The sequence below is a fragment of the Capricornis sumatraensis genome, chromosome 11, assembly GCF_032405125.1.
Source record: "Capricornis sumatraensis isolate serow.1 chromosome 11, serow.2, whole genome shotgun sequence".
NCBI lineage: Eukaryota > Metazoa > Chordata > Mammalia > Artiodactyla > Bovidae > Capricornis > Capricornis sumatraensis.
In genome coordinates this window covers 20,310,055-20,322,124 of record NC_091079.1, presented here as the reverse complement: position 1 = coordinate 20,322,124, position 12,070 = coordinate 20,310,055, and positions in this window count along the sequence as shown.

Here is a 12,070-nt window from a genome sequence, read left to right as displayed (position 1 = left end):
CAAGGGAAATACGGCCCCGCCGGCCTTGCGGGCGGTTTCGCTTCACAAACGTGACTTCGTTGCCCGCGGCGGGCCATGCGGCCAGCGCCCTCCGGTCCGCGTCCCCCTGCGCGCCAGGTCCTGTGCCCCGCCCTGGGGCCCTCCTCCTGCGCCGCTGCGGAGAACCCCGGGCCGCCTCCGTGACTGAGTGGCTTCTCCTCGACCAAGGAAGGGATGAGGTCTGTTGTGGCCAGTGGGTTTCCAGTCTGTCCGGAACCGACAGGCCTTGCCCCGTGGGTCCAGCCCCCAGCCTGGGCTCGGAGCAGGTGCCCCCTGTCCCAGCACACACCCCTGGGGCAGGGGCTCTGGGAGGTGCAAAGGATGGAGGCCCAGAGTCTGGCGGGCACAACTCCCAGGACAGGAGCCAGTCATGGAGCTTACGGCTGGTTCTCCCCTTCGCTGCCCAGAGGTCCCCGATGGATGGGGTGGAGCAAAGACCTGTGACCTGTCCTACTCTGTCCTTCGTCTCTCTCCTGCCCTAGCCGCTCTTGACCAGGGCCACCCAGCTGCCTCCAGCACAGACACGGAGGCACTTCGGGACACTGGCAGGGTGGGGGCCAGGCTTCCAGGGTGGAGGGTGCAGGGCGGCTCCCGGGGCTCTGCCCTCACTGCCGGCCCAGGCCCTCACTCACACTTGCTCACCCAGGCTTCCGGGACCCAGCGCTGACCTTTGGCCGCCTGTGTCCTGGTCCCAGTCGTCCTTCCGCTGGCCGCTGAGGAAGCCTGACCTGGCCTCCCCCGTGAGCTCCAGCTGGGCCCCGTCCCCTAGGATGTGTCAGGCCAGCTGCCTTCAGCTCCGGGCCTGCTCACTGGACTCCAGGACCCTGTCCACGATGTCCGCTGGGAAGTGAGCCCAAGCTGGCCTGTGGCTGGACCTTCCTGGGGCCCTGCCATCGCAGGCCACCTTGCTGCCAGGCCAGGAAGCCCACAAGTGCGCCAGCTCCTCGCTGTGGGCAGCAGGGTGAGGCTGCCAGGCTTGGGTCTCTCCCTGTGCCCCAGGGGCAGAGGGTGGGGGCAAGCTGCACGTGTTCACCCCGCCCAGCCTCGACCACCGGTCCTTGTCCCTCTGGCTCTTCTCCCCCTAGGGGCCTCCAGTTCACATCTTCCTGGGACCCTCCTGGCCTGGGTCCCTGTCCTGCTCCTGAAGCCCTCGGGCTGCCTCTGATCAGGGCCCCTCAGAGCCAGTGCCTTCCATGGAGCTGTGGTCCAGGGTTTCAGCCCCGTAGCCCCCAGACCTAGGCTTGCCGACACAGCAGGGAGGGGCCTCGGGGAACTGAGGTGGGGTGGGGGTGTCAGGAAGCCAAGGAGGTGGCCCCAGGCCCAATCCCGTCCCTGGCACCCGGAGCCTCTCAAGAGGTGTGCCTAGCCCCACAGCCCCCACCCCTCCCCAGAGCAGCTGCAGGTCAGAGGGCATAGATCATGGAGGGGTCTGAAGACATCCGAGTGTCACCACACTGCTCTGACCCCAGTCCACTGGAAGGTTGCCATGAGAGCCACAGTCCTGGCCTCGGGTCCCCTCTGGCACCTCCCCAAAGTGTGCGGCTCCTATGGGGAGCCTTGGCGTCAGAGCAGTCACGTGACCTGCCAGCCTCTGAGACGCCCCACTGTCCTGTCCCCCTGGTACCTGCCCCCGTCCTGTGCTGGATGCTGGCCCCTCATCAGCAAGGGGGGCATGACACAGGCTGGGCCAGGTGGCAGCACTGTGCCCGGTGCTCAGCACAGGGAAGGAAAGGCCAGCAGGAGTCATGCCTACTATGGGTCGCATTATGTCCCCCTAAATTCATATATTGAAGTCCTAACCCTGAATCCCCCATATTGGGAATTACCGACATTACAGATGAGGTTAGTTAGGTGAGGCGTGCTGGAGTCAGATGGGCCCTTAGGGTCCCTGTAGGAGCACAGATTAGGACACACAGACACACATGTACATACACACACACGCATGCACACACACCCAGAGGTGATGTGAACACACAGGAGAAGACACCCTGGGAATGGAGAGGACCCTGGAGCGGACTTGCACTCACAGCCCTGAGACTCTGCTCCGGTCCCGGCCTCCAGAGCTGGGAGTCAGTAGGTTCTCTTGTTTAAGCCGCAGGCCAGTGAAGCTGGGTCCTGGCTGCCAGTGCAAACAGAGACGGTTCGTAGTCTGAGAACTCAGACAGGTAGAGCAAGTGAAGAAAGGGCTCTGGGATTTCAGGGCAGGAGGAAAACCTTGAAGCTACCTTGGGCAAGCCCTAGTTTCTCCCCTCTTCAGTATCGGTGGGGCGAGGGAGGGGGTGGTGTTGAAGGAAGGCAGAGTCAGGGCAGGGAACCCACTCCAGACGCCCAGGCCGGGCTGTGAGGTTGCGTTAGCCTAGGAGAGACACCCAAGCTACACTTGAGAGCTAGATGTCCTCATGCTACTGCTAAGTCACTTGGTCGTGTTCAACTGTTTGCGACCCCGTGGCCTCCAGCCCGCCAGGCTCCTTTGTCCATGGGATTCTGCAGGCAAGAATACTGGAGTGGGTAGCCATGCCCTCCTCCAGGGGATCTTCCCGACTCAGCGATTGAACCCACATCTCTTGCCTCTTATATCTCCTGCATTGACAGGCGTTTTGTTTTGTTTTGTTTTTACCACTAGCCCCTCCCTGGGAAGCCCAGATGTCTTGTCTTTATGTTTTGTTCCACATGTGTTTTTTCTCTCTAATAACTGTGTACACAGAAGTCATAAATAGCAACACTGTGGTCTGCATCAGGAGCTCTGCTGGACAGAGGAGGGACGCTGTGCCCAGATTGCTGGGGCCTCTCTGTCCCCGCCCCCCCAACACGGTTCAGAGGTTGGACAGTGCTGTCCCCAGAGGCACTGTCCTTGGCTGGCCAGACGCACCCAGGGATGGCCCGCCTGTGCCTCTGGCCAGGGCCCCACTGGGAGAGCAGGGAAGGCTTGTCACAGGGACTTGGGGTTGTGCGGCAGGTGGGAGCCCCATCTAGACACGGCCACAGAAACCTCTGCGGTCAACTTGCTGCCAGCTTTCCTGTCTAGACGGCCCTCCTCCCTGGCAGACAGCGCCCCAGCCTGGCAGGAGCCCCCAAGTTGTCCAGCTTCCCTGGGGTCGCCCTCTCCTCCCATAGGATGCCGTGGCCAGCCCCCATCCTCCCAGCCCCTGAGGCCCCTGCAAAGCTTGGGCCCCACGGACCGCAGGTCACAGCCCTCCTCACTGGCCGCCAGCTCCACCAGCCAGAGCTGCCTCGTGTGGCCTTGGGCGTGGGGTCCTGCTCCCGAGCCTCTGACCGGCAACCCCAGAGGCCGCCACCTCTGCCTGGAACACAGCCCGGAAGAGGCAGGACCACCCTGACATGCGGGCTTGGGCACACACCCTGTCTTCCACCCCTAGCCCGCCTGCAGGGCCCTCGCCAGGCCATCTGCCCTGGCCACAGTGCCCTCGCCCACGCCCACCAAGTCCTGTGTCCCTCACCCCGCCCACCCTGGACCCACCCTGGCAGGCACCGCAGAGCCCTCAAGCCCCAGCCGGTTCCCCACGGCTCAGCTGGGAGCCTCTCGCCTGGCCAGCAGCACCGGGAGTGCACCGAGGGCCTCCCTGAGACTCCGAGGCCCGCCGGGTTGAGCCCCGACCTGGGGACTGAGAGGGCAGTCCCCCCACCCACGCCCCCAGGGCCTCGCCCAGCCTCCATCCACGGGCTCGGAGGCTCCTGCAGCCTCACCTCCACCTGCAGAGCCTACTCCCCACCTGCCACCCAGGTCTGCAGGCCATTGCTGTGGGCCGGGGCACAGTGCAAGTCTCAGGAGGCCCGGGGGTCCCACAGTGCTCCCCCCCCCGGCCCGCAGACCTGAACCTCCTGCTCCCCCAGCTGGGTGGCTCGGGTGCCAGAGGTGCCTGTGAGGCGTGCGGCTCTCCCCGCTGTCCAGCCAGCTGCAGGCAGCATCCAGGGGCCCGGGGATGCCGGGGGTGGGAACGCATTTTGTCCCAACTCTAGGTAGCAGGGATGTGGGTGACCTCTACCCTACCCGAGCCACTGCCCTCGCACCAGGGCCCACCCCACAGACCCAATCACCTTTGTCCCCTCCAAGGCCTGGTGCCTCCACCAGGCCCAGGAGGCCCCTGGAGGAACCAGGGCTCCTCACCTCCCCAGGTGGCCCAGGCTTAAGCGGGGGTTTCACAGGGACAGGCCTGTAGGAGTACCGAGGGCAGCTCTGCTGTTGCGAGGCTAGGGGCCCGCGATAGGGCAGAGCCCTGAGGCTCACCCCACCCTCTCCCTGCCCCTGCGTGGGAGTCCAGGGCCCGGATCTCGCCTGAGGGCCCCTCGGGGGTCACTGCCGGCAGCTCCCACAGCCCCACGGCCCCAAGTGTACCTGGCCCGTTTGCCCTCCGGCCCAGGGGAGCCAGCAGCAGTCCCAGCTGTCCTGCCAGCCACCTGTTGCCTGGGAAATGGGAAGCAGGCCTCAGCCATGCAGGATGGGGGGCCGGGGAAGGGGCTGCAGCCCTACAGCTGCACCGTGCCCCCCTTAGTCACCTGCAAGTGGAGGAGTCGGGGGGCTGTCACTACCCACCCAGGCTGTGTGGGGTGAGGGGGGCTGCTGCTGGAGATGGTGCCAAGCCTGCCCTGGGGGTTGGTGTAAACAGGGGAGGGCAGGGCACATGCTTCAGGGAGCCCCCCTCCTGTGGGATCGGCGAGCCTCTCCTGTATTCTCCCCACCCCCACCCCCACAGAGGGCCCTCCTGCCCCAGACCCTGGACCCTGGGCGGCATCTTCCCACTACCTCACGGGCCCGCCCTCCGCCTCCGGTCCCCCACCCTCAGGGCCTGGACCCCGGCCCCCATGGCTCCCCACACCCAACACTGGTGGGTCTTGCTTCCAGGAACCACACACCTTGGCCACACCCGGACGGGGGCAGGAGCCCCGCCTCCGGCCTGGAAACCCTGCACGGGGCAACGCCCAGCAGAGGGGTCCAGGGTCCTGCAGGTTCACAGTTTTCTAACATGCATTACAGTGGGTGGTCTGGTGGGCACCGCATTCCTTCATTCACCTGCTCGTCCTTCTCCCCAACACTGGCCTCTACTAAGGGGTGGGTGCTGTGTCTAGCAGACATGCCAGGACTTTCCCATGTCCATGCCGAGCTGGGCTGTGATCTCCCAGGAACAGCTTCCCTGGGGAGGAGGTGCCAGAGGTCAGGTCTGCAAAGGAGGGGACCCAGGCTTTGGGGAGCCCAGGGGTGCAGTCAGGCCCTGCCTGTGGCCCCTGGCCTGCTCCTGCCCAAGCCTGTTTTTTCCACGGGGTTTGTGCTGCTGTTGCCCTGGGAACATTCCATCAGAGAATGTTGGGTGGGGTGGGCAGGCAGGCCGGGGCAGGCTGATGGACGCGCCGTGAGCGGACCAGTACCAGGCGTCTCCCGGGAGGGGCTTGTCCACCCCACACTCAGCACAGCCCACCCTGCAGGCCCGGGCCACGTGACAGCCTTGGGGGCTGGAAGGGTGTTCCCGTCTCCCCTGTAGCTGGCAGGGTGTCCTCGTAGGACCCAGGGGTCCCCAGATGCCCACCTGTTCTCTAGGTCTCACTCCATTCGCCTCACCCTTCCCCGGGCCCCCACAGGGAAGGGGTGAGTGCCTAGGTCCGGATGTGTCCCCTATCAGCCTCTGGTCCAGCTGGCCTGGGGCCCATGTCAGAGTTGGGAGGCTGGGGGGCCCGGGAAGAACTCAGAGCAGGTTTAGGGAAACCTCCAGCCTTTCCCATGGGGTGCCTAGGGCCGAGGTCCTGGTCTGATGTGCACTCCTGCTGCCAGGCCAGCAGCCGCCACCCAGCAGCCTGAGACAGCCTCACCTGCCCTCCGTTGTGTTCTCCTGACACGCAGCGGCCGAGCGATGTGGGCAATCGGGACGGACAGTGGTGGCAGAGGCCCTGGCCCAGGCGCCCCAACACTGGGCATCCACCCGGCCGACTCAGCTTGCTGGAGCCCATGGCCACGCGTGCCTGCGGTCTGTCCATCCCAGGGCTCCTTCTCAGTTCCATGCCAGGGACTTTGCCCCCCTCCACCATACACACACACACAGACACACTTTGCAAACACTGGGGCCCCTGTTCACCCGACCTGGCCCCCCAGAAAGGGGTGGGGTCCCAGGAGGGGCAGGGAGAGGGCTCTGTGGCCTCACCGAGGCCCCACTCTCCAAGACGGTGCTGAGCCAGAGGGCAGGTGCCAACTGAGCCAGACTCGGCCTTCAGACCACCCCGGTCACACCAGGCCTCACAGCGGAGCTCTGGCCATCGTCAGGGTGGACCGAACCGGTGAACACTCTGCATCGTGTCCCGAGTGGCGACAGGCCCAAGTCAGCCTGGGCTGGCCTGAGGTGGGCCTGGTCAGAGCACCGTGGACAGGCGAGCTTTGGCAGGGTAGCACCCGGGGTGGCTGGGTGCCTGGAGCGGGCGGTGAGCAAGGAGGGGCAAGAGGGACCCGGGGTGGGGCCCTTGCCTCCACCTGGTCTGGGCGGGACATCGTCCCTCCAGTCCCCAAGGCCCTTCCAGTCTGGCGGCTCTGAGCCCCTGCAGGTGGGCTGGGATGAGGGTGCGGGGCCTCCCTTGGGGGAACTGATTGAGGCAGAGGCCTGTCTGCCACCTTCCTATTTCCAGGGCGCATACAGTGAAAGAGGCTTCTCCTGCTCAGACACAGATTCACCCAGGAGAAGGCAGAGCTAGGGTCCTGGTCTGTCACTCTCGAGTACGTGTGTGCGTGTGTGTGTGTGTGTGTGCTGCGTCTGACAGCCCTGAGCACGAGGGGGACCCTGAGGCCCGAGAGAGGGCAGCCATGTGCTGGGCGTGTGCCGGGGGCCCCCGAGCTTGGACCAGGTCTGGGAAGAGGCCCTGTAGCCCCTGGAGCGACAGGCAGAGCTTGTCTGTATGGGTCACCAGAAACAGTGAACTGGGGGGCAGTCTCCACTGGGCCAGGCCTGGGCCCCTCTCTCCCAACCTGCTCTTGGGCCCCCTGGCTGCCCCAGAGGGAAAAGCAGGGAGAAGGAAGCCACTGGCTTCTTCCCTGAAGCCTGAGTCGCCCGGGTGTTGAACAGCTTCCAGAAGCTTTGGCTGGCCTCTGGCCTCACTCCCGTGCAGCCCCCTTGGCCGGACCCTGTCCGCCGTCCATCCCCTTGGCCCAGTATCACACTACTTGACCTATTTGCCCCCTACTGGGCAGGGCTGATCACCTGTGCCCCCAGGGAAGTGGCCCGTGTATCTCAGGCCACTTTGAAAGCCCAATCCCTATACCAGTTTCTCATCTGCGGACTTTGCTCAGGTGGCTGTGACACAACACTTAGAAGGTGCTTTCGCCAGAAAAGAGGACATGCCATCCCATGGGCAGAGCGGCCGGGGCAGCAGGCCTTCAGGTGCAGCTTGATCCAGGTGTCAGTCCGCCGCACATGCTCTCTCCCTTTCTCAGCTTTACTTCCCGCTCTTTGGCTCAGCTCACGGGGCCTATGTGGCCCAGGTGGCCGCCTGGGCTCACGTCTCAGAGCAGGGGAAAGAAACCCAGTCCTCTCTCTTCTGGAAGCTCCAGAGAGGCACACTGGCTTCACTGACTATCACTGGCTTATCCGCTGTTATGAGTTGAATTGTGCCCCCTCAGAAAGGTATGTCGAAACCCTAGTCCAGTACCTGCAGATCTGACCTTATTTGGAAGTGGGTTTTTGCAGTCAATGCGATCAAGCTAAGATGAGGTCATCAGGGTGGGCCACAATCCAACCGCCTGAAGCGCAGGTGAGGGAGCCACATGGACAGGCCACGTGAGGGGCAGATACCCGGGACACAGCGGCCGGGACTGCAGGGGCGTCCCTGCAGGCAGACAGCAAACCAGCCGCTGGAAGAGGCCAGGAAGGGATCAGAGGTCCAGACAGAGGTGGCCTTGCTGACCCCACGGCTTCCGGCCCCAGCCTCCAGGACTAGGAGTCCTTCCCAGTTACTCCCAGCAGCCTGCTTTGTGGGCCTTTGTTTTGGTGGCCCCCAGGAAGTTGGTCCATCCTGAGTCAGCATACCGGATGCCCGGCCAGAAGGTGGGAAGGGGGCGGCCCCCAGCAGGGGACAGGAGTGTGCTGACCTGGCAGCAGGAGGCTGACCCAGACATGGGCAGGACCCCGAGGGCGGAGCCGTGGAAGGGGCGCCACAACTCAAGTCTGGGGGTGGGGTTCAAGGTTACAGATGAGGTCACAGGCCCACACTGTTACACGTCTCGCACACCTATTTTGTGGCTCAAGTCCTACCGGTTAGACGACTACAGTTACAAAACCTCAGAGGCTTCTTGAGGCTTCAGAGAGCAGAGGACACCACTAGAGAGTCCAAATCCACATTTGTGTGATCAGACAGCGAGGCCGGCAGGCCCCTGGCACGTCCACGTGCCTCCAGGGCACCCTGCTGCCCTGCGTCGGGGCCAGTCTCCACCAGGCTCCTACGGGCGGTCCTCTGCCTTGCTCTCTGAATCCCCTCACCTTCTCCTTCCCCCGTGGCCTGGCACCTGCTGCCCCGTGTCCCCACATGCCCCTCGTTACCCTCCCTCCACCCTCTGGATGGGGCCAGCAGGGGGCCACCGCCCACCACCTCAGCCTCGTGACACAGGACTCCTGTGAGGCCTGCACAGCCAGACCCCAGGGTCCCGGGACCCCCTGGGCCTGAGGCAGGAGGGGAGACTGCCCGCTGGAGGTGGGACATGAGCTGCCCTTCATCCCAAGAAAATGCCAAGTGCTTGGGGGCCTTTCCTGGGGTCCAGAGCGCTGCCTGCTGAGATGATTTCAAACCAAGGTGCTCACGTCACGGCCAAGCAGGAACTGCACCGGCCCCCCGCAGGGGCCCAGCGGCAGCCCCCAGAGGCACAGCCCAGGCACAGCTCAGCGTCACAGTCCCTGAAGTGGGAGCTGCCCCTGGGGATGGGGTGGGCCTCGAGCCTGTAGCCCTGGTGCCCAAGATGCTGTGGCCCCAGTGTGGGGAGCAGGGGTTGTGCAGGCAGAGGTGGCAACACCCAGGCCCTCTCTGCCTCGCTCTGCACCCTGGCCCCAGAGGCTCCCTCCACATGCAGTGGGTGTCCGGCCCGGCCAGAGCTGCCAGGCGGCCTCAGTGGCTCCAGGCTCCGCGTGGCAGTGGACTGGCAGGCACTCTGTCCAGCTGTCGACCTGCCCACCACAAAGAGTTTGGGGCGCCACTCTGAGGACTTGGGTGTTAACCCAGGCCCTCTGTGCATGCGCAGCCAGCTCACCCGCCCCCAGGACCAAGCCTGAGCCCTGGGCAGCATGCTGGCAGCAGACGGGAGGTGGAAGGAGGAGGAGGCTCGGGGCCAGCTGGGGCCTCTCGAGGGCCTTTCTCTTTCTCTGGAAATCAGAGCAGCCCCGGTCCAGCTCCGGTCCTGAGTGGGCAGTGGGCAGCCTGCATGTGGGGAGCGAGTGGACCTGAGCCAGAGAGCGGCCTCTTCCCTCGGACCTCACCATGAGGGGTCTCCTGGCCACTGGGCACGCACGTGGCCCATGCGCACAGACACATAAGTCCCAAGGGTTGGCGGGGGTCCACCTGCTGCCCCCAGCTCTGGCGAGCCCTGGGCAGACCTCGCTGCCCCTGAGCGCCCTGCAGGAGGCACCTAGCACCCTGGCCGTCCCTGGGCTGTGCCCTCTGCCCCGCCCCCACTGTCTTTCTTGGTTTCTCTTCTTGACAGACTGCTCTCACCCAGATCCCCGCCTCGGACTCTCTTCCCAGAAGCCCAGCCCAGGGCCCAGGTCTCCTCCTCATGTGGGCACACATGTGGACACACAGGTGGCAGCCAGTGCGACACAGCCATTCTCGAGGAAGAGCCTGTCGCTTTCATAGCAATTTGGTCAAATTCTGTCCCCTCCCTTGGGAGGCTCCATTGCATCCAGTACTGCGTCCCCAGAACCCACCATGGGTTCCCCGTGTGGAGGAGGGAACCCTCACTCCCGCCAGCCCTTCATGACATCACTCTCAGCTCGCGGATGGGCTTGGACGTCAGCTTCCCCAGGACCTGAAGGATCTGGTCCCAGACAAGCAAAAGCATGAGGCTGGAGGCCTCACAGCTATAAGAGGGCCTGCTGTGTCCCTGCCTGTCCCCTCCGGGGCCACCATGCTCTCCGACCCCACCTTCGCTCCCCTGTCTCTACAACTCAGTAGCCCTACCTCCCACCCCGTTATCCTCCCAACCAATTATTTTTTGCTTCCAGGGAGGGTCCAGTGTGGCCTTGGGAGACACAGGGTGCAGGGCAGCAGGGCTCCCTCCCTCCCAAGGGGGTTGCCTGCCTCCCAGGACCTGGGCTGGATCAGCAGGCTCCTCCGGTACTGAGCAAGGGGTGGGGACGCTTCAGGCAGTGATGGGTCAGACCTCCCCTCCCACTGAGGTCAAAGCTAATGAAGAAATGAGACAGGCCCGGAGACGTGGGGTCAAGCCACCAGCTTCCAGCTACGAAACTGAGGCTGTGGCTTCATTCAGTTCCTGTCACCTCCCTGAGCCCCAGCCCGAACTCAGCCCCACCCCTTCCCAACTGTGCTGGACAGGAAGGACACACGTGTGTCCAGAGGCTGCCCAGGCTGGTCTCCCCAGCCCCCATGGGTTGCCCACCCTCTGTCAGGTGGGCTGGCTGGAGTGCTGAGTGACCACAGAAGGGAGAGCCTACCTCTCGGGGGCTGAGTGGTGGTCAGCAGGTGGAATTCTGAGACAGTAGGCAGGAGAATGGTGACAGCCCCCAAAGGGACTCACCAAACTCGTGTCTCATAGGTTCGCCTGCTAGTACAACAGTTTATACACAGTAAGCGCTTATCTTTTCCCCTTCCCCAGAGGTCAGATCACGGGGGCCGTTGGAGGCTGGCGCACAGCTCCTCCATCTGTGTTCCTGATCTGCCATTATTAGCCTTAGCGTCCATCCTCACAGACAGAGAAGAGGCTGCAGGGGCTCCAGCTGTCACACCTACACACCAAGAAGGAAGAAGAGGAAGGCCAAGGAGCAAAAGGCCATCTCTTTCCAGCTGTATCTCTCCCGGGTGTGAGATGGAATAGCTCCAAGGGCAACTTGGCCGTTGTGAGCAAGTTCGCAGGTGCACTCAGCTGTGAGCCTCGCGGACATACCTGCAGTCTCCAGCAACTTCACTCAGGGGTATTCAGTGCCAGGGATTCCCAGGTGGTGCTAGTGGTAAAGAACTCGCCTGCCCATGCAGGAGACATAGATGTAGGTTCAATCAGGAAGATCCCCTGGAGGAGGGCATGGCAACCCACTCCAGTATTCTTGGAGAATCCCCATGGACAGAGGAGCCTGGCGGGCTACAGTCCATGAGGCTGCAAAGAGTTTGACATGACTGAATGACTGAGCCTGCACACATGCATTCCGTGCCGCCCGGCTGGCGAGGGCAGGAGGTGTGGGGTGATTCCGACATCATCAGGGCTGATGAAGAGGCCGCCATCTATCCACGCTGCCAAATACCAGGCAGCCGTGGGAAAGGCTTGGCGACGCCATGTGGGCTGCAGGACCAGGAGGAGAAGGGCAAAGCAGCTGATGGGCCTGCTTTCTGTATGGGAAAGGGGCGTTGGCACTTTCTGGGACAGACGCAATAAATGATCGCAGACGGTGCCTGGTGCCTGAAACAACAGAGATCTGTTCTCACAGGTCTGGGGCCAGAGTCCAAAATCAGGGTGGGGGCAGGAGTATGCCTCTTCCGGAGGCTCTTGTTGGGGAGTCCCTTCCAGCCCGCCAGCTTTGGGGGCTCTGGCACCTCTTTGCGGTGGGTCTCTACTGGACCGCCTGCCATTGGATTAAGGCCACAACAACCCAGAGCGTCCTCGTCTCCTCATGTTTGACCTTACATCACAAAGACCCTTCCCCAGATAAGGTTGCGGTCACAGGCAGGGATTGGCGTGCGGACTCTCCTTCTGGGGGCCAGCGTCACATGCACTGGCAAGAAGAAACCGACACTTGTATTTGTGCTGGAAAAGCACAAGGGCCATCAAGGTGCTCTTCTTGCAGGAAGCCCACCAGGTCTGCTGTGGGGAGAGGAACATGACCAG